Source organism: Pinus tabuliformis, chromosome 7, assembly GCF_031772625.1.
Source record: "Pinus tabuliformis cultivar Carrire ecotype Pingquan chromosome 7, CPIR1, whole genome shotgun sequence".
Classification (NCBI taxonomy): Eukaryota; Viridiplantae; Streptophyta; class Pinopsida; order Pinales; family Pinaceae; genus Pinus; species Pinus tabuliformis.
The window spans coordinates 1,078,941,005-1,078,968,516 of NC_142293.1; the positions used below are offsets into that span (position 1 = coordinate 1,078,941,005).

The following is a 27,512-nucleotide window of genomic DNA, read 5'->3' on the forward strand; positions in this document are numbered from 1 at the left end:
AGGGACTGTCTGACGCATAGCTATTTGCAGTGGGCATCGCGGATGGTCATTTTGAGGATATCATACACTTCCTAACGATATGAACTACCCTAGAGGGATACACCATCCAGCAGAAGAAGGATTCAGTGGTGCGCGCGGCAGATTTTTCTGTTATTGCTGGGCATCTATACAAAATGGGGTCTAATGAGATATTGCAACAGTATGTACCAAAGTTTGAAAGAAGCAGCATCCTCGCGGACGCTCATGGAGGTGCCGTGGGAGGAAATTATGTAGGGAGATCCATCGTGCAGAATATTATACGTGCAAGGTTGTGGTGGCCAACCCTCCATTAGGATTCAAAAGTGTATTGCAAGTTGTGTGATGTGTCTCAAAGGATTGGCAGGCCATCACAAAGGGATGATATTCCTCTGATTCCACAAATGACATTACAACCCTTTGAGAAATGGGCAATAGATTTTGTGGGACCTATTTAGGCCCAAGGAAAGACGGGAGTTGTTAGATCTGCCTCATAACTTTGGTTTTTGAAGGACATGGACTAGCTCGGACAGAACGCCCAAAATAGGCACACAGTGGTCATTTTCCCTTTTTCTCTTGCCCCACTTACCCTCCATTAACTTCATCTCCTCCGTTTCCCTTCTAAAAATCCAACGAACCCCCTTTTTGTGGTCAACCCCAAACACAAAGCCCAAAACCCCGTGAAACTGTGCTCATACTACTTGTCACCCTCATAAACCCATTGCCCGGAACTTTTACCGTTGACTTCTCCCACTGATCTGACGGCCCTTGTCACATCCAGCACAGCGACTTGCGCAATCGCTCCCCCACCGCCCGATCATCTCTGTCGAAGATCCAACGGCAGTCGCTCTCCCCACGACCACAAAGTAATGGCACGTTAACGCGCGATGGAGAGTGGTTTCCTCTCTCCTCCACCACCACACGTCACACTCCGAGTGGAATCACACACCATTCCCATTTTACCACCCAATGTCCTAAGCCGGTGCGAGCAATACCGCTTACTGCCTGGTCCCATGTTCCCGCCCGATAACCGCCACGCGCCTTGCCACCCGATCACCGTTGGATCTATCCGCCCGAGATCCAACAGCCCACTATCACTCCCCTCTCATATCTCCCAAGACCCTCCGCTAAGCCGTCCCCGCCATCCATCCTCTCGATCCGATGGCTGATCTTACTCCTTCATCCAATCCATCCATTCGCCACTCAATCTACACCCCCTGACCGTTCCATGCACCCAAAGGAAAAGGGAGACCGGCTCACCAGTAACAGTAGCAATTGCTCTACAACAACCGCATTCAACAGGCAGTATGGCCAAGAAGGAAAAGGACTGAGTATGAGTATGTAGCTGCATTTAGTAGTTATGGAACTTAATGGATAAGGACACTCCAGTCACCTGAGAGGACAATAGAGCACCCGAGGAGATAAAATTCACTCACAGAGACAAGTAAATGCACTCAGAAGCTCCATCAAGCAACTAAATGCAGTTGGTGGTCAGTTATGACCCCTCCATACCTAAAATGGCCAGGTGCCTTTGTAATGAAATTCTATATATACCCCAAAACAAGATGTAAGGAGGTTTGATTGTTGATGTTTTGATGTAAGGTTAAACTTCTAGAGACTGTAACTATTTTAATACTCGCAGCATCTCATCTTCATTTTCAGCTAATACAAGCTTCTTTTGTTGTTAATTGCTCACTTTTCATCCTTCTTTTGTTCTAATATGTGCCCGATATGTTGTATTTCTAAGCTCTTGATGTTTAGCATTAGAGAAGTTGTCATCCTATCTCTGTGTTAAAGTCTTGTATGTATCAGTGATTGAGCCATTCAGGTTTCTTTTCACCTAGTGCCAGAGAGCTGTCATCCTGTCTGTGCATAGGGAATTAGATTTGCATACTTCTTTACTGGTTTCAGCCGGCCATCACATGGTCTTGTGCATCTGCTGGTGTGGTCAATATTCTCCATATTCACCCAACCCTTAAAATGTGAGTAATTGGTGGTCTAAAGCCTTGTAGTCTGGGGGTGTTCATGCATGTCTAGAGTTAAGCAAAGTAGAAGTGGTTATCATGCTTGGACAAGCATCATTCCCTTCATTCATCCATTTGCAACAATAAGTTGAACTCGTATGTTCTCGAGCATCTCCGAGCTACAACCTAGGAGAGTTTCTTAGGGTGATAACTTTAATTGGTGTCATTTCCGGGGAGAGGAGATTGAAGCTCAGCTTCCCTGGGAGAATGACACAGTTCCAGCTTTGATGATAGAAAAATTTTGGACACATTTCTAGTTGTAATCATCTATCTGGCGACTCTACTGGAGGACCAACCTAGTGGCAACTCCACATTACAATTTTGGCTCATTTTGTGAGCATACCCGGAGAAATCCTCAGAAATCACTAGCTCACCCGTGCCTGACCCTGAGAAGATTGCTAAGCAAAGGAAAACATCACAGAAAGGAGCATCAGGATCAGGTAAGCCTAAGAAATCTTATGTATCTTTGCAAGAGAATATTATAGCTGAGAATATATAGTTTGAAGATATAGAGCCTAACATTGTTAGTGAAGAAATACTTTCATAGATTCATAAAGCTCCTTGTTCATCCAGTTCCCATTTGGATCTCGGTCCAAAGAAAGCCTCCCATACTTTCCATCATATTCCTTTGTCTCTGTCATCCATTTCACTACTCCCTACTGTTCAAATTGCCAATATCCTTCCACCTGCCCCAGTCATGGTAGTCTAGCAAGCACCCATAAAGATGGAAAGAATCATAGCTGCTAGGTATGGACCCCTGGCCTTGCTTGTTCCTTTGAATTCCATGCCTACTGGAGAGTACTAGAAATATATGCCCAAGTTCACTGGTACAGAGGGAGTAACAGCTGAAGAACACCTTGAATCTTTTTATAGTTATGCTGATAACCTAGATATCAGTGAGGATGATGTGTGGATGAGAGTGTCTGTTCAAAGCCTCGATGGAGAGGATAGAAAGTGGTTCAGAGAATTGCCCCCTAGGTCCATAGTAGACATTGAAGCCTTAGATGATGTATTCTTGAAGCATTGGGGAGACAAGAAAGACCTGCTCTATTACCATAAAACGTTTGGAAACCTCAAGAGGGAGAGTGGGGAATCATTGCCTGATTTTAATAAAAGATTTAACCACATGTATAGTAAGATACCAGCTAAAGTAAAGCCTACCCCCACCACTACCAAACTCACCTATGCCAATGCTTTTGACTCTAATTTTTGCCTACTTTTGAGAGAAAGAAGATGTGCCACTCTAGCTAAAATGCAGGATGTAGCTTTAGAGGTGGAATCGAATATCATGGCTACAGAAAAGCTCAAAAGTCATGCTAATAGAAGGAGGTAGAGAGGTGAGGCTTCTTCTTCCTCTGCTTCATCTTCAACACCTAAGTTAGACAAAATGACTAAAATGATAGAGTCATTGGCTGCTGAGATATCTAAGCTAAAGGTTGAGCAGAGCTCTGGAAAAGCAAGGCTTCCAAACACATTTGCTCCAAGAAACCCAAATTTATTCAAAAGAGCAAATGAGAAATTGCAGATCATTCAGAAGGGTAGAGAATCAAATGAATAGCAAAGAGTGAAGGCTCCCTTCCAGAACATAGTCATGGAAGAGGAGCAGTTTGAAGAAGAGGATGAAATTCATTGCATGGAAGATAAGGGCAGTGTTGCTTTCTTGACATTGGCTGCCTATGAAGAATCATTACTCCAAGAACAAACCAGTCAAGAGTGGGACAGAAAGGTTGTTCTATAGACTGGTGAACAGGAAAGATATAATTTGAGGTCAAAAGCAAACAATGTCAAGGAGAACCCTGCCAAAAGATTTGTTGTCCCGACAGAGCAATAGAATATCCGACAAAAGAAGCCAGCAGCTGATTCAGTAATCCTCAAAGCACCAGCTCAAGAGGTAAGAGGTCCTGATAAGTCTCCTTCCCCTTTCGGCTTTGAATCAGAAGTCTAAAAGTTAAAAATATTTGTGCCTCTGATAGAACTTGTAAAGAGTGAAGTTTTTAGAGAGCCTATCCTTGATGCTCTTGAGCTAAAAGCCTCACCAGCCTCTACTGACTATGTCAATTTGCAAGATGATAAGCCTGCAGTTATGCTTAGCCCAATGATCGAACATGTTGATAATATCTCCCCATCGTTCTATCTCCTTGACCATTCATGATAAAACCCTCCATATATGCCTGCTAGACACAGGGGCCAGCCACAATTTGATGCCTAAAGTTGTCATGGAAGAGTTAGGCCTTGATATCACTAGACCATATCATGACTTATTCTCATTTGATTCAAGAAAGGTAAAATGCCTAGGATTAATCAAAGACCTAGCCATTACCCTCACTCAGTTGCCCATGAAGAGCATGATGATGGACATTGTGGTAGCAGATTTCCCTCCTAAGTTTGGCATGCTACTATCCAGATGGTGGATTAAGAGACTAGGTGGGACATTAAAAAATGATTTATCTTATGCCACTGTCCCAGTTTTTGGAGGGGAAAGCAGGAGATTGTACAGAGAAGCACAGCTAGCCTATATCATTAGTGATGAGAAGAATCCTTCTAATCATACCATTTATGTTGTGGAAACTGATTTTGGAGCATGTATCCTCCAAATTGAAGAATCCCAGAAGGCCTCATTGCATCTCAAGAAACCAGTGAATCAGGCCGAGGGAGAGCAAGGAAGTCAGGTTTGGGAAATGTTCTTTGATGGAGCATGTTCAAGGGAAAGTGCAGGAGCAGGGGTGGTGCTAATATCTCCAGAACAAGAAAGCATACATCTGTCATTTAAGTTGGCTTTCCAAGTCACCAACAATATAGCAGAGTATGAGGCTCTAATATTGGGCCTTAACGCAGCTAAAGAGAGAGAAATCATAAACATAAAGGTGTTTGGAGATGTTGATCTTATCATTCAGCAAGTAAACAAAACATTCCAAGCAAAGCACCCAAGGCTAAAAGCATATAGAGATGAGGTATGGAGACTCAAAGATTCTTTTGATAGTTTTTGTATCTCATATATCCCTAGAGTCAGAAATCAGCTTGTTGATTCCCTTGCTATGTCTGCTAGCATGTTTATCCCTCCCATGCCTCCCAGACTAGTTTATGAAGTTCAAATGAAATATAGACCATCTTTTCCTCATAATGTCTAGCATTGGAAAGTTTTCGAGGATGAAGATGAGGTAAATAGGATTCTTCAAGTCATTGATGAATTCTCAGAAATGCAAATTGACCAAGAGAATGAAGCCTTGGAGGAAAGCCCTCAGCCCTATCTTAGAAACAAAATTAGCAAAGATAGCATTGTCCAACTGCGCAGCAATCAGATACCTAAAGGTCTAGTTCCCTTAAAAAAGTTGTTTGACCAGAATGATGTGCCCTACAAGGCTACCCAAAAAGAAGACCAATTTGCAGTCCATAGGCATAATATAGGTAGTCCAGAAAGTCCAAGGCATATAAATTTGTCCACCCATTTGTTTGCTGCCCAAAGTTCTGAGTACTGCAATTTAATGGAGCAATTTGCTGATGTTTTTTCCTGGGATTATAGTGACCTAAAAACATATGAAAAAAATATCATCCAGCATAAAATCCCTTTAGAAAAAGACACCATTCCTTTCAAGCAGAAACAGAGGCCAATAAATCCTTTTCTCCTCCTGCTGATTGAAAAGGAAATCAAAAAGTTACTGGCTACCAAAATCATAGTCCCTCTCAGATATTCAAAATGGGTAGCCAACATGGTGGTGGTGAAGAAGAAAAGTGGAGAAATCAGGCTTTGCGTCGATTTCAGAAACTTAAACAAATGCTCTAAGAAAGACAATTATCCTCTACCCAAGATGGAGCATTTGCTGCAAAAGGTCTCAGGAGCCAAAGTGATGTCTTTCCTGGATGGATTTTCAGGATATAAACAGGTTTTTGTACATCCAGATGATCAAGAGAAGACTACCTTCACCACTCCTTAGGGCATTTTTATGTATTCAAAGATGCCTTTTGGGTTGATGAATGTTGGAGCCACCTTTCAGAGAGCTGTGGATATAGCATTTGTAGGAGAGAAGGATAAGTTTGTCCTTGTTTACCTTGATGATATAACAGTGTACTACAGCAGCCATCATGATCATTTGCAACATTTGAAGAAAGTGTTCTTGAAGTGCAGAAGGTTTTGGATTTCAGTCAATCCTAAAAAGTCACAGTTTGCTTTAGAAGAAGGCAAGTTGTTCGGACATGTTGTTTCTATTGCAGGTGTCCAGATTGACCCAGAAAGAGTAAGAGAAATACAAACCTTGTCTGTCCCGAGATCAAAGAAGGATATCCAGTCCTTTCTGGGCAAGATAAATTTTGTAAGGAGATTTATCCCAAATTTTGCAGAGCTTGTGAAACACATTACCTCCATGTTGAAAAAGGGGTCAGAAATCAGATGAACCGATGCAGCAAGAAAATCTTTTGAATCCATCAAAAGGGCTATTATGGAAGCTCCTACTTTAATCATCCCAGATTACAGCAAGGAGCTCCATATATTTTCATTTGCCTCTGATGACACCCTCGTAGTAGTTTTGATGCAAGCAGATGAGGAAGGCTCAGAACATCTAGTGGCATTTTTCAGTAAAACCTTAAGGGATGTCGAGCTAAGGTATGATATCATCGAGAAACATGCATATGCTCTTATAAAATATTTGAAAGCTTTCAGAATTTACATTCTGCACTCCAAGGTAATTGCATATGTGCCCTCTGCTTCAGTTAAAGATGTCCTAACGCAGCCTGATGCTGATGGAAGAAGGGCTAAATGGATTGCAAATCTTATTGAATTTAACATAGAACTGAAGCCCACCAAGCTTGTTAGAGGTCAGGGCCTTGCTAGACTAATGGCTGAAGAAAATTGCAGAATGTTAGATATGAATTTGATAAGCATAAATTCAGAAGATAGTCAGGCAGCAGAAGAAACAGTTGAACCAGGGAAAGATTAGTCATTGGCAGAGAATCTAGCTTCTTGTGATTGGTACTCTACAATAGCTCAATACTTGTTGAAGCTAGAAGTTCCTCCAAGCCTTGGTCCAGGCCAAGCTAGAATTGTTAAGCTCAGGGCAGCTAGATACTGCATTCATGAAAATTTTCTCTACTGGAGTCCCCCCTCTGGGATTCTTTTGAGGTGTCTAGACAAAGAACAGTCTGTGGAAGTGATGCAGTAGTTTCATTCTAGTTTATGTGGAGGACATCATTATTGGAAAACTACAGCTCACAAGATCCTCAGAGCTAGGTACTATTGGCCCACCTTATTTTCTGATGTCTTTTCATTTGTTAAATCTTGTGACAGGTGTCAAAGATTTGAAGGGAAATAGCAATTGAAGTCCTTGCCCTTAAAACCCATACATGCTAGTGGCCCTTTTCAGCAGTGGGGTTTGGATTTCATTGGAGAAATCAATCCACATTCTAGTGGCCAGCACAGATGGATCTTAGTAGCCACAGATTACTTCACTAAATGGATTGAGGCCATCCCTACCAGAAAGGCTGATCACCATGTGGCCATGAAGTTCTTATCAGAGAATATCTTTACTAGGTTTGGTTGTCCACATAAACTGGTTACAGACAATGCAGCAGCCTTCAGGGCAAAATAATTGGTGGCCATGTGCAACTCAGTGGGCATTAAACTGGTTCATTCCACCTCATACTACCCTCAAGGCAATGGCCTGGCAGAGTCTTCCAACAAGAATCTGATAAGGATAATTAAAAAACAGTTGGAAGACAACAAAAATAATTGGGATTCTAAGCTCAAGTATGCATTTTGGACTAACAGAGTGACCACCAAGAAATCCACAAGGGAATTCTCCTTTCAAGCTGGTATATGGAACTGAGGTTGTATTCCCAATTCAGTTAACCCTCCCTGTGGTGAAGATCTTGCAAGAAAAGTGGGAGGAGGAAGAGGACATGGCAAAAAGTATCACTGATTTAGCAGAGGTACATCAAATCAGAGAACATCTGGTTGAAAGGTCTACAGCACATCAAAAGAGAATGAAGGAAGCTTTTGACAGAAGGGAAAAGACAAACAGTTTTTAGGCTGGAGACTTGGTTCTTAAGTGGGATGCCATGAAAGAGAAGAAAGGCAACCATGGGAAGTTTGATGCTTCATGGACAGGGCCTTTTATCATTTCTCAGAACCAAGGGAACAATACTTTCATACTGCAAAGTATGGAAGGGGAGACAATTTTTGATGGCCCGGTTAATGGCCGTTTTTTGAAAGTTTATGTTGTTTGAGGCTTTTAGGCCTTAAATTTGTAAATATGTTGTTTTATCAGTTTTAGTGTAGGCTAAATTAGACTCCATGCCCAATGGAACACTAGGAAATTTTTGCTCATCTGGTTTTGACAGGAAAGGCGTTGATCTGAAGTTCTTCAGACCTCACAGGGAGGATCTCATCCCCAGAAGGAGCCAGTGTTAGCTCTGCCTCATAACTTTGGTTTTTGAAGGACAGGGACTAGCTCAGAGAGATTAATCATGCTCAAAAGAGGCACACAGCGGTCATTTTCCCTTTTTCTCTTGCCCCGCTTACCCTCCATTATCTTCATCTCCTCTGTTTCCCTTCTAAAAATCCAACGAACCCCCTTTTTGTGGTCAACCCCAAACGCAAAGCCCAAAACCCCATGAAACTGTGCTCATACGACTTAGCACCCTCATAAAATCATTGCCCGGAACTTTTACCGTTGACTTCTCCCACTGATCTGACGGCCCTTGTCGCATCTAGTAGTGACTTGCGCAACCGCTCCCCCACCGCCTGATCATCTCTGCCAAAGATCCAATGGCAGTCACTCTAACCGTGACCACAAAGTAACGGCACGTTAACGTGCGATGGAGAGTGGTTTCCTCTCTCCTCCGCCGCCACACGTCACACTCTGAGTGGAATCCACACCATTCCCCTTTTACCACCCAACGTCCTAAGATTGCGCGAGCAATACCACTTACCACCCGGTCCCATGTTCCCGCCCAATAACCGCCACGCACCTTCACCGCCCAATCACTGTTAGATCTATCCGCCTGAGATCCAATATCCCACAATCGCTCCGCTCTCATCTCTCCTGATACCCTCCGCTAAGCCATCCCCGTCGTCCATCCTCTCAATCTGATGGATGACCTTCCTCATTCATCCAGTCCATCCATTCGTCTCTCAGTCTACACCCCCTAACTGTTCCATGCACCCGAAGGACAAAGGCAACTGGCTCACCAGTACCAGTAGCAATTGCTCCGCAACAGCCACATTCAACAGGCAGTATGGCCAAGAAGGAAAAGGACCGAGTATGAGTATGTAGCTGCATTTAGCAATTATGGAACTTAATGGATAAGGACACTCCAGCCGCCTGAGAGGACAGCAGAGCACCCGAGGAGATCAAATTCACTCATAGAGACAAGTAAACACACTCAGAAGCTCCATCAGGTAACTAAATGCGGTTGGTGGTCAGTTATGACCCCTCCATACCTAAAATGGCCAAGTGCCTTTGTAATGAAATTCTATATATACCCCAAAACAAGATGTAAAGAGGGTTGATGGTTGATGTTTTGATGTAAGGTTCAACTTTTGGAGACTGTAACTATTTTGATACTCGCAGCGTCTCGTCTTCATTTTCAGCTAATACAAGCTTCTTTTGCTGTTAATTGCTCACTTTTCATCGTTCTTCTATTCTAAGTCGTGCCTGATATGTTGTATTTCTGAGCTCTTGATGTTTAGCATTAGAGAAGTTGTCATCCTATCTCTATGTTAAATTCTTGTATGTATCAATGATTGAGCCATTCAGGTTTCTTTTCACCTAGTGCCAGAGAGCTGTCATCCTGTCTATGCATAGGGAAATAGATTTGTAGACTTCTTTACTGGTTGCAGCCAGCCATCACATGGTCTTGTGCATTTGTTGGTGTGGTCAGTATTCTCCATATTCACCCAACCCTTAAAATGTGAGTAATTGGTGGTCTAAAGCCTTGTAGTCTGGGGGTGTTCACGCATGTTTGGAGTTAAGCAAAGTAGAAGTGGTTATCTGGCTTGAACAAGCATCATTGTTATAGACATTTTTGGGCACTACAACCCCAAGCATGAAATGTCCATAAACCAAGGGCTCCTAAGTCCATAAAAGTGTTGTTCTAACCCCTAAAGGAACAAGGTCAACTGATTACAGCTTCTCCCAGAAGTTCTCCATGAAAAACTACTCAGAACTGGTCAAAACTAGATCATTTCACTTGCTCCATGGCCAGGGTGCGATGCATCACACCTTGTACACACGAGAAGTGTGTTTCATTTCAAAAATCCCTTCTGTGGGGTGCAATGGACGAGAAAAGACAAGTGGCGGAGACAGTTTGCGAGGTGGATGATCATGGAATCTTCCAGAAACTTCTCCTGGGACACTTGCCTCTCAGAATCGCCCAAGGATGAGTAAGAGATCAATGAGATCTCCAAGTGGCATCAAGAACTATCAGAGAGAAGACACTAATCAAAAACCCAGAGCTGACTCACACCTCTGCAAATATCTATATATAGATCTCTCATCCCAAAGATCCAGAGGTTAGAGGCTGGAATTTTGCATATTGTAAGGAATTGTTGTTGGTTTCTTGAGACAAACATTAGATTGTTGGGTGGTCTAAGCTTTGTTTGAGGTGAAGAGGGGCTTCTTTGCTGGGAGGTTGATGCTGGATCAGAACAACTGGTTGTAACTCCTCTTGGCTCTTTTCTTGTTTATCAATAAAAGCTATTCAAGTTTTCCTCCATGCTTTTGTGTCATTGATGCTTGCTACATTTGTATGGTCAATTTACATCTGATCCTAGATTGTTTATGATTATAGATCCATGTCTTTGTATAGTGCTATGCTTCTGTGATCTTACAGGTACTTTGTGAAGCTGTGCGTGCAAGGGAGCAGGTAGCTGAAGACTATCAAAGAAGAGAGGAATCAAATCAGGATATTAGCGCAAGACTGAGGTTGGTCTTTCTGTTCCTCTCTATCTATAATTCATAAAGGAAAAACAAAAGTATCTTTTCTCTGTTTTTTTCTAAGGCAGCTGTCACACCTTAGTGGGATAGAGCAGTTCTATATAGACACTTTTCCCTGTAACAAAATGGCGACTCCGCTGGGGAGCTAATTAGTTTATTTGTTTATCATTCTTTGTTGTTTGTTTCATAAACTTATAAGTAGCATTCGAACTGCATTTGCCAGAACAAATGCAAAGTAGGCAACTGCTACTTCAATCCATCTACGGGATCTGTTTATGATTTAAACAACTAATTCACAAACTATCTAATTGCCCTTGTGATAGCTCTTAGATCCTCCTTAGATCTAACCCTGATTGTTGCATTACTGATTGCTTTTTGCTCAGCCAAAACCCAAGAACTGAACTGCAAACTGTGACCCGGAACTCGAACAGAGTCTCGTTTCTGGCCCAGCGCAGGTACTGTTCAGAGATTCTAAATTTCAGCGCACTTCCCGAGTGGACAACCTGCGCTACATTTCAGATTCTCTGTGTTACAGGTGAGCTGATCAGACTAGCTCTGTGCAGTTGTGGTTTTTGTGGTTCATTCTTTCCAGTTCTATTCTTGAATTGTGCTGCCTGTGATCAGTATATGTCTGTTTGAAACCCCTTTTCCTTGCTGTTATTCCACCTCCTTTGTACAAAAGAACTGTAGATTTTTTTGTGTGTTTGTTGAGTCATTTACAGTCCTCCTTTACAAAAATAGCGTAATCGTATTGTCGTCCTTTGATTTGAAACTGTCGCAAGTGTCGATTTCAATCGTAGGAAAGAGTTTGATTGCTGTTGATGGTCGATTATCCTGTTACTGTTGTTTTTGGTCTGAATTTGTAATTTTCTAGTGTCAAGAACAAGTATTCATTTCAAAATCGTAAGGTGTTGTGATTGTCTCCATTTTTTATTTCGAAAAGAAACTTGTTGATATTTGTCGCTGGAAAAGAAATTCAGATTTGTGCATCAACTTTCTTTTTAGCATTCATATAATAAGAAAGTCGAAAACAAATACATGCATGTGCATTTGCATATAGACAGTCTGATTGGCTTGATTTAGGGAAGTGCATTTAGAGTGTGCTCTTTGCTCTTTGTGAAAAGATTCTGTCTTTCTTTCCTTAGTAGCTAGGATTTTCATTGCACAAAGAAGATAAAAAGTTTGTTTATCATCTTAGATTGCATTTTAGTAATTACATCTACATCTCGCGGTGAACCTGAAAGGAAAACTTCATAAACAAGATCAACTTAAAATAAATTCAATGAATCTAACAACGCTTTGGAACTTAACGCACAACATTTAGAAGTCTAGGCTAGAGACGTATTCCGGCGTCGTAAAGCCTGGTAACTGTTGTTCTCACTGATGGTTGGGTGATCCTCCACTTTGAGACGATAAGTGCCAGTACGGACTTGTGCTCCCATGTACCATCGAGTATATTTTGGGAGACCCCAATAGGCTTAATCCTTTATCCATAGGAAGCCGTGTCTGCCGCCCTATCGATCGCAATGCACTGAACACAGCATTCGGGAAGATTGACTGCCGTACCGTAAAAAGTATTCTGCAGTTTTGTGATTGGTTTGCTAATCCCTCTACCTAGATTTCCAGAGCAGTCCCTTTCGTTCCTTTTCAGACTCCTTAACAGAAAAGGTCCATCTGAGCACTTGTCACTTCAGGCTCATTAAAAATCGAAGACGACTAGAGTCATCTTTTGTTTTTTCTCGACTCTTAAAAATTGAAAAAACAAGTTGTGTCGAAGCGTCTAAAATTTATTTTAATTGGAATAACATCACTGTTCCATCGTTGGTATTAGAAGTTAGTCTCCCTTCATCGCAAGTTCTTGTAGAATCGTTAGGAAATCTTTTGGATAGGCTAGATATGTCTGAACAACCGTCGACATCCAGGGTTGTGTCATCTGACGCAGCAGTGGTAGAGCCTCCTGCTGCTACTCCAACGATGTTCGCCGATATACCATCTGTCCCGGCAAGTTATCAACAACAAGCCAGAGTCCAATCAGGGACTGTTTCGACAACATGGTCAGTTCCTATTTCTTCATCCGGATTATCATCCGGTATTTCTTATGTTGAAACTCAACAAATTGATCCAATGTCTCTTCAAAGGCCAATCTACCCTTTAAGTACTGGATTGCCACCATATGGAGGGCAGTATGTCTTTTCATTGTTCCCTCCCGGAGAACAACCATATGAGATTTTAAAACAAAGTTCAGGTCAAACTGGAATTACATCCAGCGGTTGGGTACCAATACTGCCTCAGCAACCAAGGGTTGTATATTCAATGCAACCAGTCCACCCTGTGTCGAATATTCCCACTATACCTGCTATGGTGACTGCATCGCAAGTACAAGCGTTACCTGTTGTATGTCAACCCCAAGTTTCTCAGGTTGCAATACAACAACCTCTTGTCTCAATGACTCAATCACAACCTCAAGTTAGTGCCTCCTTATCTGGAGCGACTCAGGCTCAAACAAATACTATGACTCCTCATCTTGGTCAATCATCCAGTATTGGACAACAGCCAATGGTCCAACAACCAGGACTAGTTCAACCTCAACAACCACCATTCCAACAATCATATCAAGGACCTGAGCAACAAGTCTTTCTAAGTAATGGGCAACCGCATTTCCAAAGCGGTTATCAACAACCATATTATAATGGTTATGCCCATCAACCTTGTCAAAGTTGCCAGCATCAAATACATTATGCTGGTATGAAAAGACCCACTGCTCAGGCGATTCCATATTATCCTGGGTATGCTTCGCCTAACCTGAATCAATAGTTGCCCTTTGTAGCAACTCTAGAATTACCAGATCTTAACCGGCTGACGAATGATCCAATTGCTTATGCCCCTTGGTGGCCAGCGATTCCGCATAAACTTTCGTCAGATATTCCTAAATTTAATGGAAATCCGGGTGAAGATCTGTCGAATCATGTGATGACCTTTCATCTGTGGTGTTCATCAAACACCCTAAACAATGATTCGATTAGGCTTCGCCTTTTTCAGAGGACGTTAACTGGTCCAGCAGCAAAATGGTATAACGAATTTCCCAGAGCTTTGTTTGACAACTTCAGTACCCTAGCCACAACCTTTTCAACCCATTTTCAGTTACCGATAAGGTACGAAATGGGAACGGAACTTCTTACCAATTTCAAACAAACAACAGCCACTCACATATCTGATCATATACATGAGTGGTGATGTCGTCGTAGAATGGTAAAAACGTATGTTCCTAATCAGCTTTTAGCTGAATGGTTTATTAAGTCATTATTACCTTCCATTACAGAAGATGTGGCAAAGGGAGGAGTCGTCACTGAAGAGAAAGTTATTGCTCGTGCGCAATATTTAGACTTGATTTATACTCAGTCTGGCATGCTCTATGATAGAATCCCTGACGCTCCCAGACCAGAATTTTCCGTTCCACCTCCTCCTAAATCAAACAATGACTCTCATGTCGGAGATGGCGTGATTGGCGCAACAGACACGAAATCGACAAAGGCTACATCTAAAAAGGCCCGTAATATTTCTATTCAAAATGCAAATGAGGAACTTCTTACCTCGGAAGTAAATGTCGTGTCGACCGACAAGGGCAAACAACTGAAGCAACCAGGGGGCAAGAAGAAAAAGAAACGGAGAAAAAAGAAGCAGGATGAGTCATCTCCTGAAAAACCTTCTGCAAACCCTTATGGGCAAAGGAAACCCCCTACAGGGTGTCATATATGTGATGAGGATCATCGGACGAGAGATTGTCCACATACAGCTGAAGTTAAGAAACTCTTTAAGAGTTCAAAATCCTCAGCAGTATTGACTGATCCGTTTCCAAACCCGGGGACCAAACTGGTTGCTAATCAAAATGCTTCCCGATCCCAAGTGCTTATGTTGTCTATCTCAAAGCAGCAAAATGATGCTTTGACAAGGAATAAAGATTACGGGAATCCACAGCTGTCGAATAACAAGGCTAATGAACAACCTAGTAGTTTGACAACAACTTTGACCGAAGTTGTGTCACCCATCATTCCTGAGCCAATGATAAATCTGCCAAAGGGAGTAGTACACAAATCGACATTTAATCCTCGTGCCAAAGTAGCACAGAATTATAATATAGTAGAGGACCTAGCCCCATCGCCATCCGCTATGTCAACACTTGAGGTACCGCAAAATTTCCCCTCCCAAAAGCAGGATCTATTATCAACAATAGGTTGGATTGACCCAATGGATTCCAATCTTGTGGCCTTTGATCATAAAGGATATGACCCTCAGTTACCAGCTCAACTAGCTTTCCTTATTCAAGTGAAAGCCCTCAACAAAACTGTTCATCGAACAATTATTGATGAGGGGGCATCTACATGTATTATGTCGATGAGTTGCTGGAAAGATTTAGGCTCACCACCCTTGTCAAGATCGTCAACGACATTAAAAGCATTCGATGGACGATCATACACTCCATACGGGATTTTAAGTAACTTGCAAGTTGAACTGGGGGGAAAAATAGTAGAAATTGATGTTGAAGTAATCGATGGAAACCACGATTACAACATCCTACTGGGAAGGCCCTGGATATATGCCATGGCCGCAGTTGTGTCGACCTACTTCAGGAAGATTGCATTTCCCTTCCAAGGAGGAATTACAATCATCGACCAACAAACATTTCTCCCCAACAGTTCACAAGTTACGGGAAGCATTCCAATGATCCATGGAAGCAATCATTTGCTTCAAAATATTGGAGTAGGGCTCCTAAAAGACCCTGCCTTAATGGGTACTTTTGCCCTACCGCCTCCGAGTAATTTGGCGGAAGTGGCCACAGTGGAAACCTACAATATGAAATCTTCTATATCTAATGGATTCGAAAGATTCCTAAACATTTTGTCAGCATGGATCATCGCCATTTTAGAAATATTGTAGAAATCAATTTTCTTGGCCTGGGGGGCAAACCCAAATCAATGCTCATCGAGTGTTTGGATAGATAGGTCTAAGGAATATGGCACCTCTTCAATGATGATAGGAGAGGCACCATGGGAAGATTACCACAATCGCTCCCATCTTCCGGATTACCACGAAGATTATTCCAGCAACCTTAATCATCCATCAGTTTTTTATTTTATATCAAATACTGTAAATATGGTGGATTTCGAGGATGGTTCTTATCTCGTGTCGACCTCATTAAAAAATGAAACAAATCCCCTTTCCAAATCTCAAAGGTAAACCTTCATTCCAACCACTGAGTTGAATGCAATGAAGCTTGGGGGGCATGCACCTCGATTTGCGTTATTATGCTGGGGGCATGCAAACTAATCATGAGCAGTGTTATTGCAGGGTTCAAGCTCGTTAAAAAATAAACCCGCCATGAGCAGTGTTACTGCAGGGTTCAAGCTCGTTAAAAAATAAACCCGCATCGAGCAGTTTTAGCACATAGTTCAAGCTTGTTAAAAAATAAACATAAGCCATGAGCAAATGTTTCCCCCCCGCATTTAAGCTCATTAAAAAATGAACTACTTCCCGGTAAATAACCATCGTGAATGTAGTATTTCATCCTTTAAAAGCCTTGGTCATGTTCTCATCATCACCTCCACTCTGTATTGGCCGAACATTCACCTCCATTTGATTGTTTACCCCTTTTTGAGGAACAGCTGCGAAGAGTGATCTCACTAGCCATCCTTGTAACACTGTCGTGATTGGAAAATTCCAAACCTTACCTGGAATCAGCTTTTACCCAATTTTATCACTTGTTCCTCAAAAGACGAGTCTCCTTTAAGCTCTTTTCAACTGACTCGTAAAATATGAAAATATTGCCGAGCCATTGGCCTCTCCAGCTCGTTAAAGGGACCGGAAGTGCTATTTCTCCTCTAAATTTTAATCTTTTTGGACCTGAGGGATTATTACACAAAAAGATCGAGCGCTTGTTTTGTTCGGCTCGTTAAAAGTATCCAAAATTCATCCCTTATGTATTGTTTTATGCTTTTTTGGACTTAAGGGATTAGATGACGAAAAAGGAATTTTGGAGTTTCCTTTACGTTCCTTTTCAGACTCTCTAAAATTGAAAAGGACCAAGTTATCTTTGTCGTTAAACTCGTTAAAATTTAATAGCGACAAACTTGTCTATAGACAAGAACGAGTTTCACTATCTCTAGGCTCGTAAAAACATAGCGATGGTTTTGCCCGAAGGGAAAATTATAGAACAAGCATATGTTATCCTCCTCAAGCTTGACAAAAATAAAGAGGTACTAGTCAGCAATGACTGGGGAAAAATTGGGAAGAAAACTTGAAGAAACTTTGTTGGTAGCAAGTCGCTCTTGAACATGACACTTTCACTCCACATCCAAGTCGGGTTGGGTTGTTTCATTCACCGGTCACATCACCATGGTCCCATCATACCATCCACATTTGGGGTTAATGCTACCAATCCATCACGTTAGTGTCGCCGATATGTTCAAGAGAAGTCATGCAGAGAATTCACCTGTGTCTCACCCACTATAATACATTTATACTCCATTCTTTCATGACCGCCACCCTGAACCTTATATCACCAGATCGTTTTCACCTCCATTAAAATCATTTGCTCCGTTCCGTGTCATTGATGTGGGATTCATTAAGGCCCTCCTATGACGGATCACTTCTTGTCGACATCAGCTCATTATCCAAGAAGTTGATCTAGGAACACCCCATTCAGTAATTTGAAGCTTGCATGTCTCAATGGCAAGTTTCTCACTTCCGGTGACAGGTTTACATCAATGACCTTCGACCGAAAGATTTTGCGTGGTGTTCGACGCCAAGTCCTTTATTCACACCACGTGAATTGTACTGTAGTACCTTGAGGGTCATTATCATTATCGGTGATTCCTCTCGCGCTTGTTAACAGCTTATATCATTGGCTGGTAATCAAGTAATGTCTTTCCATGTTCGACTGCAGAACAGCTTTCACATGGATCGACTTGTACTTTGAGTGAAGATCAAACGAGATTGAAGACCCCGGATCTAGTTTCATCCATCCGGGCTGCAATATATATTCAGGGAAATAAAGACATTCAATGTACATCATTGCTGCACAGATAATCATCCAATCAAAAGGATGATGGCTCTATCAGAATCATCAGTCTACACTCAGACGATTGTCTGTCCTATGTACATGAAAATGAATTTATAAAGCTGAGCATGGGAATGCCCGCCTCAGCTAGATCATGAAAATATTATGAAGATAATGTATTGTATTGTATCTTATTACAGGTCTCCTCCCAGCATTGAAAGAACTTCGAATCCTCATAATAAAGCATTTCACCCGACATCAAAAGATTAACGACCTCATGCTTTAGGGGGCAACTGTTATAGAAATTTTTGGGCACTACAACCCCAAGCATGAAATGTCCATAAACCAAGGGCTCCTAAGTCCCTAAAAGTGTTGTTCTAACCCCTAAAGGAACAAGGTCAACTGATTACAGCTTCTCTCAGAAGTTCTCCATGAAAAACTACTCAGAACTGGTCAAAACTGGATCATTTCACTTGCTCCATGGCCAAGGTGCGATGCATCGCACCTTGTACACATGGGAAGTGCGTTGCATTTCAAAAAGCCCTTCTGTGGGGTACGATGGACGAGAAAAGACAAGTGGTGGAGACAGTTTGCGTGGTGGATGATCATGGAATCTTCCAGAAACTTCTCCTGGGACACTTGCCTCTCATAATCACCCAAGGATGAGTAAGAGATCAATGAGATCTCCAAGTGGCATCAAGAACTATCAGAGAGAAGACACTAATCAAAAACCTAGAGCTGACTCACACCTCTGCAAATATCTATATATAGATCTCTCATCCCAGAGATCCAGAGGTTAGAGGCTGGAATTTTGCATATTGTAAGGAATTGTTGTTGGTTTCTTGAGACAAACATCAAATTGTTGGGTGGTCTAAGCTTTGTTTGAGGTGAAGAGGGGCTTCTTTGCTGGGAGGTTGATGCTGGGTCAGAACAATAGGTTGTAACTCCTCTTGGCTCTTTTCTTGTTTATCAATAAAATCTATTCAAGTTTTCCTCCATGCTTTTGTGTCATTGATGCTTGCTACATTTGTATGGTCAATTTACATCTGATCCTAGATTGTTTATTATTATAGATCCATGTCTTTGTATAGTGCTATGCTTCTGTGATCTTACAGGGACTTTGTGAAGCTAGGTGTGCAAGGGAGCAGGTAGCTGAAGACTATCAAAGAAGAGAGGAATCAAATCAGGAGATTAGCGCAAGACCGAGGTTGGTCTTTCTGTTCCTCTCTATCTATAATTCATAAAGGAAAAATGAAAGTAGCTTTTCTCTGTTTGTTTCTAAGGCAGCTGTCACATCTTAGTGGGATAGAGCAGTTCTATATAGACACTTTTCCCTGTAACAATCATTCCCTCCATTCATCCATTTGTAATAATAAGTTGAACTCGTATGTTCCCGAGCATCTCTGAGCTACAACCTAGGAGAGTTTCTTGGGGTGATAAAAGGAACAAGGTACATTATCACCACAACGGAGTATTTAACTCATTGGGTGAAGGCATAATCGCGACTGCTGCGAAGTTCCTCTTTGAGTATGCACTAATGCGATTTGGGTGTCTGAATATTTTGATGAGTGATCATGGTATGCACTTTCTGAATGAGACGATCAGCGCGCTAACAGAGGAATTTCAGGTATATCACTAGAAGAGCACTCCTTATCACCCACAGGCTAACGAGATGGTGGAAGCATTCAATAAATTGTTGGGAACACACTAACCAAGGTTTGCAACGCTCAGCGAAGTGATTAGGACCTACACATACCTGTAGTACAATGGGATTATCAGATAGCATGCAAGAAGTTGACTGGACAAACTCCCTTTAGGCTTGTCTATGGTGTTGAAGCAGTAATGCCTATGGAATATATTGTGCCTAGTTTGTGCATAGTGGCACTCACAAGTATGACAGATCGCAGAGCCCTAGAGGAGAGGCTCGTGCAGCTGGCTGAGCTTGAGTAAGAGAGATTTCTGGCTGGATTTCACCAACAAGTCCAAAAGCAGCGCAAAAAATCATGGCATAATTGGCACATTAAGCTATGCACCTTTAAGGTAAATGACCTAGTTTTGTTATATGACAGCAAGTTTGATAAATTTCTAGGGAAATTCAGGATGCACTGGTTAGGGCCCTATGTCATTAAGGAGATTACCGACAGAGGAGCGGTACAACTAGTCAAATTGAATGGAGATCCCTTCCCAGGAAAGGTGAATGGCAGTTGATTGAAGCCATACACCGGGGGTACATCCATGTGACTAGATGAAGGTAGCACAATCTTAGCACTCTAGGCATCTAAAAGGAGGCGCGGGACTATAAACTACACTGCCTGGGTTGGGGAGCTACATGATTGGAGCATTGTGTGAAGCAAGGAAGTGTCATTGGCTTCGCGGTAGTGCGAAGGGAGGTGCGCTACCCAAGGAGAAATCACGTAGGTCAGCCGAAAAGTGACCATCAAAGTCAATGTTCATGATTTGACGATAGAAATATGGCCAAATGGAGCAGGCGGCCGAAATTTAAGACAAATTTATGGCTCAAATCTTTGAAAATTTGCCTCCAATCTGGCATTAATGAACCAAATTTGGGGGGAATGGTCAGATTTGAATTCAAAATGCCCTATAAACTACAGGTGGCTACCCAGCAAAAAACACTTGGCATTTTGAGAATTAAGTTGTTGAGCTCTCAGGCACACATGAATCGAGAATTATTCGAGGCTTTAAAAGTGACTCCAGCATTTGCAAACTTACTAGAGACATCGTGAGCACTGTTGAAAAGCATTATGTTGGCACCTACAGAAGCTATAGATACCGAAGAAGTAGTAGAGGAGTCGGTGCCGAAAATGGAGATAGAGGCAGAATTAGTTGCTCCAGAAGTGGTCGAAGTATTAGTAGAAGTCCCTAAATTGTCGAGGATGTCGAGACCAAAGCCGACCCCAACCAAGGAGAGCATGAAGGATAAGAAGGGCAAGCAGCCTGCAATACTGGTGCATGCATCTAAGAAGAAACCCAATGAATCCCACCACACAGGAGAAGGGCAAAGCCATAAATTTGGAGCCAGAAGAGGAAGAAATCGAAGACATCCCAATGGATGATGAGGATGTGGGAGTTGAAGTGGAGGAGGTTGAAGCCCAAGGTGTTGACCCTATTACTCGGATTCCTGAGTATGTCCCTCCACGCAAGGGCAAGACCAAGGTGCCAAAAGACATCGATGAGAGCAAGACCCCCCTACAAACCCCTTTGTTTCCGGATGAGATTGTGTATGCAGGACCGCACTTGGCGTAGGTGTCGCTGCTAAAACTTGAGGACTGGAACTTATTTGATCACAAGAAGTTCCCACACCTAGCGACCGAGTAGCTGATGTGCCGCATCATCAATAAAAACACTGGAATGACCACATTGGAGCAGCGGAGGTGGCTCAGAGGAGTAGACAAGGCAGGGTTTCTCAACTTGCTTGGGTGTTGCACTACAACCGCACCCGATGACAGTATTGGTCATCAAGCAGCTGCTATGCTTGGTGCATGATGGGTGTCTGTGGCTGGAGGAGCCAATACCCATCACGGACAGGTTGATCCACCGATCATGCAATAGTCTTACATAGGAGAGAATCTGGCCATGATATTTGGCAAAAAAGGTAGTGAATAGACCCTCATGGAGTCCATGAAAGAAAATTTTAAGTTGGTGAAGAAGCAACGCGGATATGCTATATCCAACATCTATGACCCTGTTGTAAAGGTAGCTATGCAGATTTTAGTAGGGAAAATGATGAGGAAGTGTCACGCCGATGAGGTGTCAGCGCCTATCGTCGTGCTAGCAGCCCAATGCGCCGACGAAGTCTAGTTCAACTGGTCGGACTACCTTTGCGGAAATTTTCTAGCGAACTGCCGCGACACTCACACTGAGATGGCAAAGTTTCAGTTAGATTTGAACACGCAAATCACAGAGTTGCAGTTGAAGACCCAGCCTTCAACTCCACCAGAATTCAAGGAGAAGCGGGCGACCGTTGTCACAGAAGTAGTAGCGACGGTGGACAGTGCAATAGCAGACTGCACACAACTTTTTGAACAGCCATTTGAGGTCCTGACAGGCTTGCAGGAGGACCCCAACATACAGCATCTAGAAACAGAAGCACGTGAGCTATAGCAGCGCTATGATGAGGTCAAGGGCACAGCATGAACCGTCACGCTAACACAAAGACTAGAAAAGTTGCAAGACGCCAAGCAGCTGAAAGAACAGGTGGATGCAGTGCTGTACAAGGAACCAGTGCTAAAGGAAATACTGAAGCCCTGGTTGGACAAGGCTTACAGGCTAATAGGCTCTGCTGAAGGAAATCTTGTGACTCTCCAAGCCACTCAGCAAAATCTTTAGACCGACAGTTCAGGAGTATTAACTGAGCAGATGGTCGAAGACGCGAAGCAGGCAGTCGCACAGTGCACGGCTAAGGTTGTGGTCATACAAGTTGAGCTGGAAGGGCTTCGCGCAAAGATCTCCATGCCTACCGAGTGACTCGAGGGCGAGTCACGATGTTTGTGTTGGGAGCTTGTTAGGAACAAGATCCCCCAAGGACAATTTTGGGGCTAAAAGCCCATGTTTTGGGTCGAATTTTGTAATAAACTTGTAAAGACTCTGCATTTTGTGGTTCCGGAGAGCGAAGGTGTCATGAGTCATAAAGGGTTGTATGCCCTTATTTTTGTAAAGTAAAGTTGGTTGTAAAAGATCTACCCATGGTCCGTGGGCCATGGGGTTGTATAAAAAGAGCTAAGTAAGTAAGCTCTAGGTAGTTGAGATAAGTCTTAGAGTCATAGCTCTGAAGTAAGAAGTCTAAGTTTCAAGTCGTAGTGTAGGGAGAGGCTCTGTAGCTAAGTGTATAGAGGCCTAGGGTGGAAGTCCACAGCTGAGTGCGTGGACCCCTGTAGTTGTGTGCGCAAGGTGGATAGAGTCTGTAATCACTTGAAGATATCAATAAAGAGAAGCATTCTACAAATTCTGTGTCTTTGTTCTGTTTGATGCATCTTGTCATGTTGTGTATGAATTTCATTTATAATTCTTATGTGATGCGCGAATGTGTGTAATTACATTAGATAACTGAACACAAATAAGAATATATGTTTACACAATGCTAGCTGTGATTATCTAATAATATAAGTAATATTCTTAAGATAACTTGACAATATGTGCAATACACTGCCTTAGCAGTGCGAAAATATCTAAACCAAAGGTTAGGGCTGCATGAAGGTCAGCCATACCATTCCACGGAGGTATCAAAGGGAGGAATAAGGGATTATATAGCAAGAGCCCTAAAACTAAAAGATCTGCATGGGAGCAGGAATAGAAGGAATCAACCGACATCGCGACCATCTCAGGGTGCAGAAAATTGGTTCCAGCATCTCCCAATACTTCTTTGGGTGAGACTTTGGTCTGCCCTCCATGGGATGATGCCGAAAGGGCCAGTAGCATAGGGATTTGTTTGGCTAATTTACGTTGAACCTAGGTTAGGCCCCAACAAGCCAACATGCACACTATCAGGATACCTGCAAATAAAGGATTCATATACATATACATATTTGAGATTAAGACATGAATCCATGGCATGGACGTAGCCATTTGGATGATGAAGACTATATAAAGAGATCCATGGTATGGGCACAGCCATCGAGATAACAAGGATCAACATAAGTATTAAGTCTTGCGGTATGGTCATAGCCATCCGTATAGTAGAAACATGTGTACATTCATGAATAACATAAAACTCCATGAAACCTGAGCCATAACAGGCAATACTCAGGGTCTTGTGCTCCATCCCGACCCGTTCAATGTATGAATCCCATCATGCGAATAAACGTGTTGAAGTCGAACATGCTAAAAAACCACCTGATTATCGGCCAATGATGTGGATTGTTAACAGGTATGAGAGAAAGCATCAATAATGACAATGGCCCTTAAGGTACAACAATACAATCCATGAATGTGATAATGAAGTTGACGTTGAACACTCGTGGAATCACCCAATCGAAGGTTGGTGATGAAGACCTATCGTCGAATGCGAAGAACTGACCATTAAGGCATGCCAACTCTAAGGTATTGAAAGGGAGTTCCTAAGTCATCTTCTTGGATAATGATTGAAGTTGGCAGGAAGTGACCTGTCAAAGGAGGGAAATCATGAATCCCTCATCATCGACACGAAACAAGGAATAAAGTGGAACAATATTCAGGACTGTAGCAACGACTCAAACAAGGTATAGGTAAATAACTGCAAATTGGACTTCTCTTGAACATATTGACGACACAAATCTAGAGTGTGGCAACATCCAACTCAACATGGGACTAAAGGTCATGATCACATTGTGGAATAGTCAAAAGAGAGGCAAGACAGATTACCCAAACCCGGGGAACAAGTTACTAAGTGAGGATATCCCAAACCCAACAAGAGAGCAAAAAAGTGTCATGTTCAAGAGTGACATGTTGCCTATACAAATGATGTCTCATCTTCATTTTCCCCCGCTATTTCTAGCAATTACCCCAATTATTTTATCTCAAGCTTGAAGGGGATAGCATATGCTTGTCATGTAAGTTAATTCTTCGAATGAATCCATCCTAGTAAGTTTTATGAGCCCTAGGAAGGAGAAACTTGGTGTTGTCATGGTGACAAGCCTTTCGTCGTAAAATTTTAACGAGTTCGACGAAAGAATAACTCGGCATATTATTCATGTTTAGAGAGTTTGAAAAAGAAATGAAAAATAAAACTCCATCATGTCCCTTTTCGTAAGTTGTCCCTCGTGTTAGACTCCGTCTTGTCAGTCAATGTGAGATTGTTAAATGTGTTTTTTAGAATATGTAATTTGTCAAAATGTTTCAAATTCTCCAGCTCTTCAAATGCCAGCAATCAATTCGCACCGCTTGAGGACAGCTCCTCTATTCTATATTCAGTCAAATGGAATCGAATAATATTGGATGAGACACATTTTATCAAGGAAGCTGTAGTTGTTGTATTGGAGATCCAGGAGTTTTTATTGTCCATTTCATGCCTTTTTGCAGAACCTATATTCAAACTATTTGGCCAAACAACTGCCATTGCTGCTAAGTCAAGACTTCTCTTGAAATGGATGCTTCCCCAACTGTTTGCATTTGCAGTAAATGTATCTGCTCAGAAGTTTTTACATGCACAGAGTTTAGTCTTACCTATAGTTTGGATCTCGGGAGGAGTATTAATCTTGCACCTTATATTCTGTTGGATAACTGCCTTCAAACTAAAACTAGGCCTCATTGGTATTGTCATGACACACAATGTATCGTGCTGGCTTATGACCATCCTTGAGTTTCTTTACATAATGCATTCTGCTTCATGCAAAGCTTCATGGACGGGCTTCAAATTAATTGCATTCCGCCAACTTCCATCATTCTTAAGACTATCTATATTTTCAGCCATAATGGTATTCCTGCAGATATGGTACTATCAGATCCTCGTTTTTCTTGCTGGGACATTGAATGATCCAGCAGTTGATATAGATGCCACTTTCCATAAGGTAGTTAATCCTGATGCTCCACGACATTGGTTATCAAAGCATTAGTATGATACTTCTGGAGATGATGATACCACTTGGCTTCGATGTTGCCATAAGATGTTCCCTCCTGTTCATAATATTCTCTTTGCAGCGTAAGGGTCTCCAATGAACTTGGTGTTGGGAATGCTGAGGCTGCATGCTTTTCAGTTTTTGTTTCGGTCACTACATCTTCAGTAATCAGCATATTCTTTGCAATAGTTTTTCTTCTTTGCAAAAATGTCTTGGGTTATCTCTTCACAAGCAGCTCGACTGTCACAGAAAGAGTCTCAGAGTTGGTTCCATTTCTTACTGCATCTATCCTTGTTAATGGAATACAGGCAGTGTTGTCAGGTGTGGCTATAGGATCTGGTTCATAGTACTATGTTTCTAATGAGAACTTAATTTCATGTTATATGGTGAGGATTGCCGCTAGGCATACTCATATGTTACAAGTTCGGATTAGGGATAACTGGCATCTGGTCTGGGATGATAGCTGGGACTTCACTACAGAGTCTAATTCTGTTATATGCTACATGGAATACAAATTGGAATGAACAGGCCAGGCAAGCTGCAGACTATCTACGGGCTTGGAGATCAGACCATATAGTCTCTCCGTGATGGAAATAAGAAAGCTGGGAGGATCGAAGCGTATTTTGTACCTGTGTATAACACCTATCTTCAAAGCTAAATTTGAAACGAAGATATCCATCACAGCAGAAGAACACGAGTAAGTCGACGACCTTGGACATCACCAGTCTATGATAAGTTGCTCCGCAGCAGTGAGGATTTTGTATGGCCTATAGATTCTAGCTTTCATGGACGTTCTATAATTGATGTGGAGTTCCTGGACCTGAAAATTACTACCATGAATGGTGGAGAAACTTGTTCAATATGGCCCAATGAAGGAATAATGCAGTGTCAAGCAACTAAGGGTGCATTAAAATGCCTTTCTCGTATGTTGGATGATGGTCTTCACACGGATGTAATTATTAATACTGCTAATGGTAGTGTTAGAGCACATCGGGCTGTTTTAGCAGCGCGATCCCCTGTTTTTGAGAGTATGTTCTTGCATGATCTCAAAGAGATAGAATCATCGATAATTAATATTGAAGACATATCTGTGGAAGCTTGTATGGCTCTTCTAAGCTACATCTATGGAGGTATCAAACATGAGGACTTTTGGAACCATAGAATAGCTTTATTGAAGGCTGCTGATAAATTCGACAGAGGCCATGAAGGAATCCAAGGTTCCAGATATACTAAATTTGATGGATCTGTCGCTAATTACAAAAATTAGTTTAAACGGAAAAGGAGAAGGTGAAAGGCTATACTTAGGATATCTCCTTTTGCACGTCGCTGGATGGCACTATATTCAAAAGAAATGCGATCGATCTTCAAGGCAAGGTTTTCGATCGAAGAGGTTTTTCATTTAAAAATGGTTTTGTTTCAAATGGTAAATGTAACGTGGCAGTCAAAGCCAAATTGAGGTACAGATAACTATCCCAGCAAAGCAATAGGATTCGATCTCCTATTAAGGGCTTCAGTTAAATCTCCAAGTGGATCTACGCTCCAGTTTGTATCTTTAAAGTGGCCATCAGAGGATTTTAAGGGGAATGGTCTTCTGTTTTTAGAATAAAGAGATAATTCTATCTCTATTTTTGTAACTTCAGGTGAAACAGCGCCCTTGTTTTGGGTTGATATGTTTTCTCATAGAATAGTTTTTTTTTTAATGTATTAAAAATCACTTGTAAAAGTAAGTGGGGGTTTTTTTTTGAGAGCTGGTGGAGGAAATGCAGAGTTTCATTGCACAGTTTTTGACAGGGATTTAAATAAAAATGCAGCTCTAACCCCTGAGATTCTTGTGGTATGAGATCTAACATTTGTGTCATCCTTTGTTTCATATGTAGCCTGTCATGTTCTCATTTCACTTCATAATCGTTTCTAAATGAATACTTTTAAGTGAGAAAGGCAG

At 42.0% G+C, this 27,512-nt stretch overlaps 2 pseudogenes; both read left to right on the top strand.

The window, feature by feature from the left end:
* The first annotated feature begins 173 nt into the window (after positions 1-173).
* On the top strand, positions 174-26,222 carry LOC149251327 (protein DETOXIFICATION 40-like; annotated as a pseudogene).
* LOC149251328 (BTB/POZ domain-containing protein At1g21780 pseudogene) lies at positions 26,158-26,837 on the top strand (annotated as a pseudogene).
* The last annotated feature ends 675 nt before the right edge of the window (positions 26,838-27,512 follow it).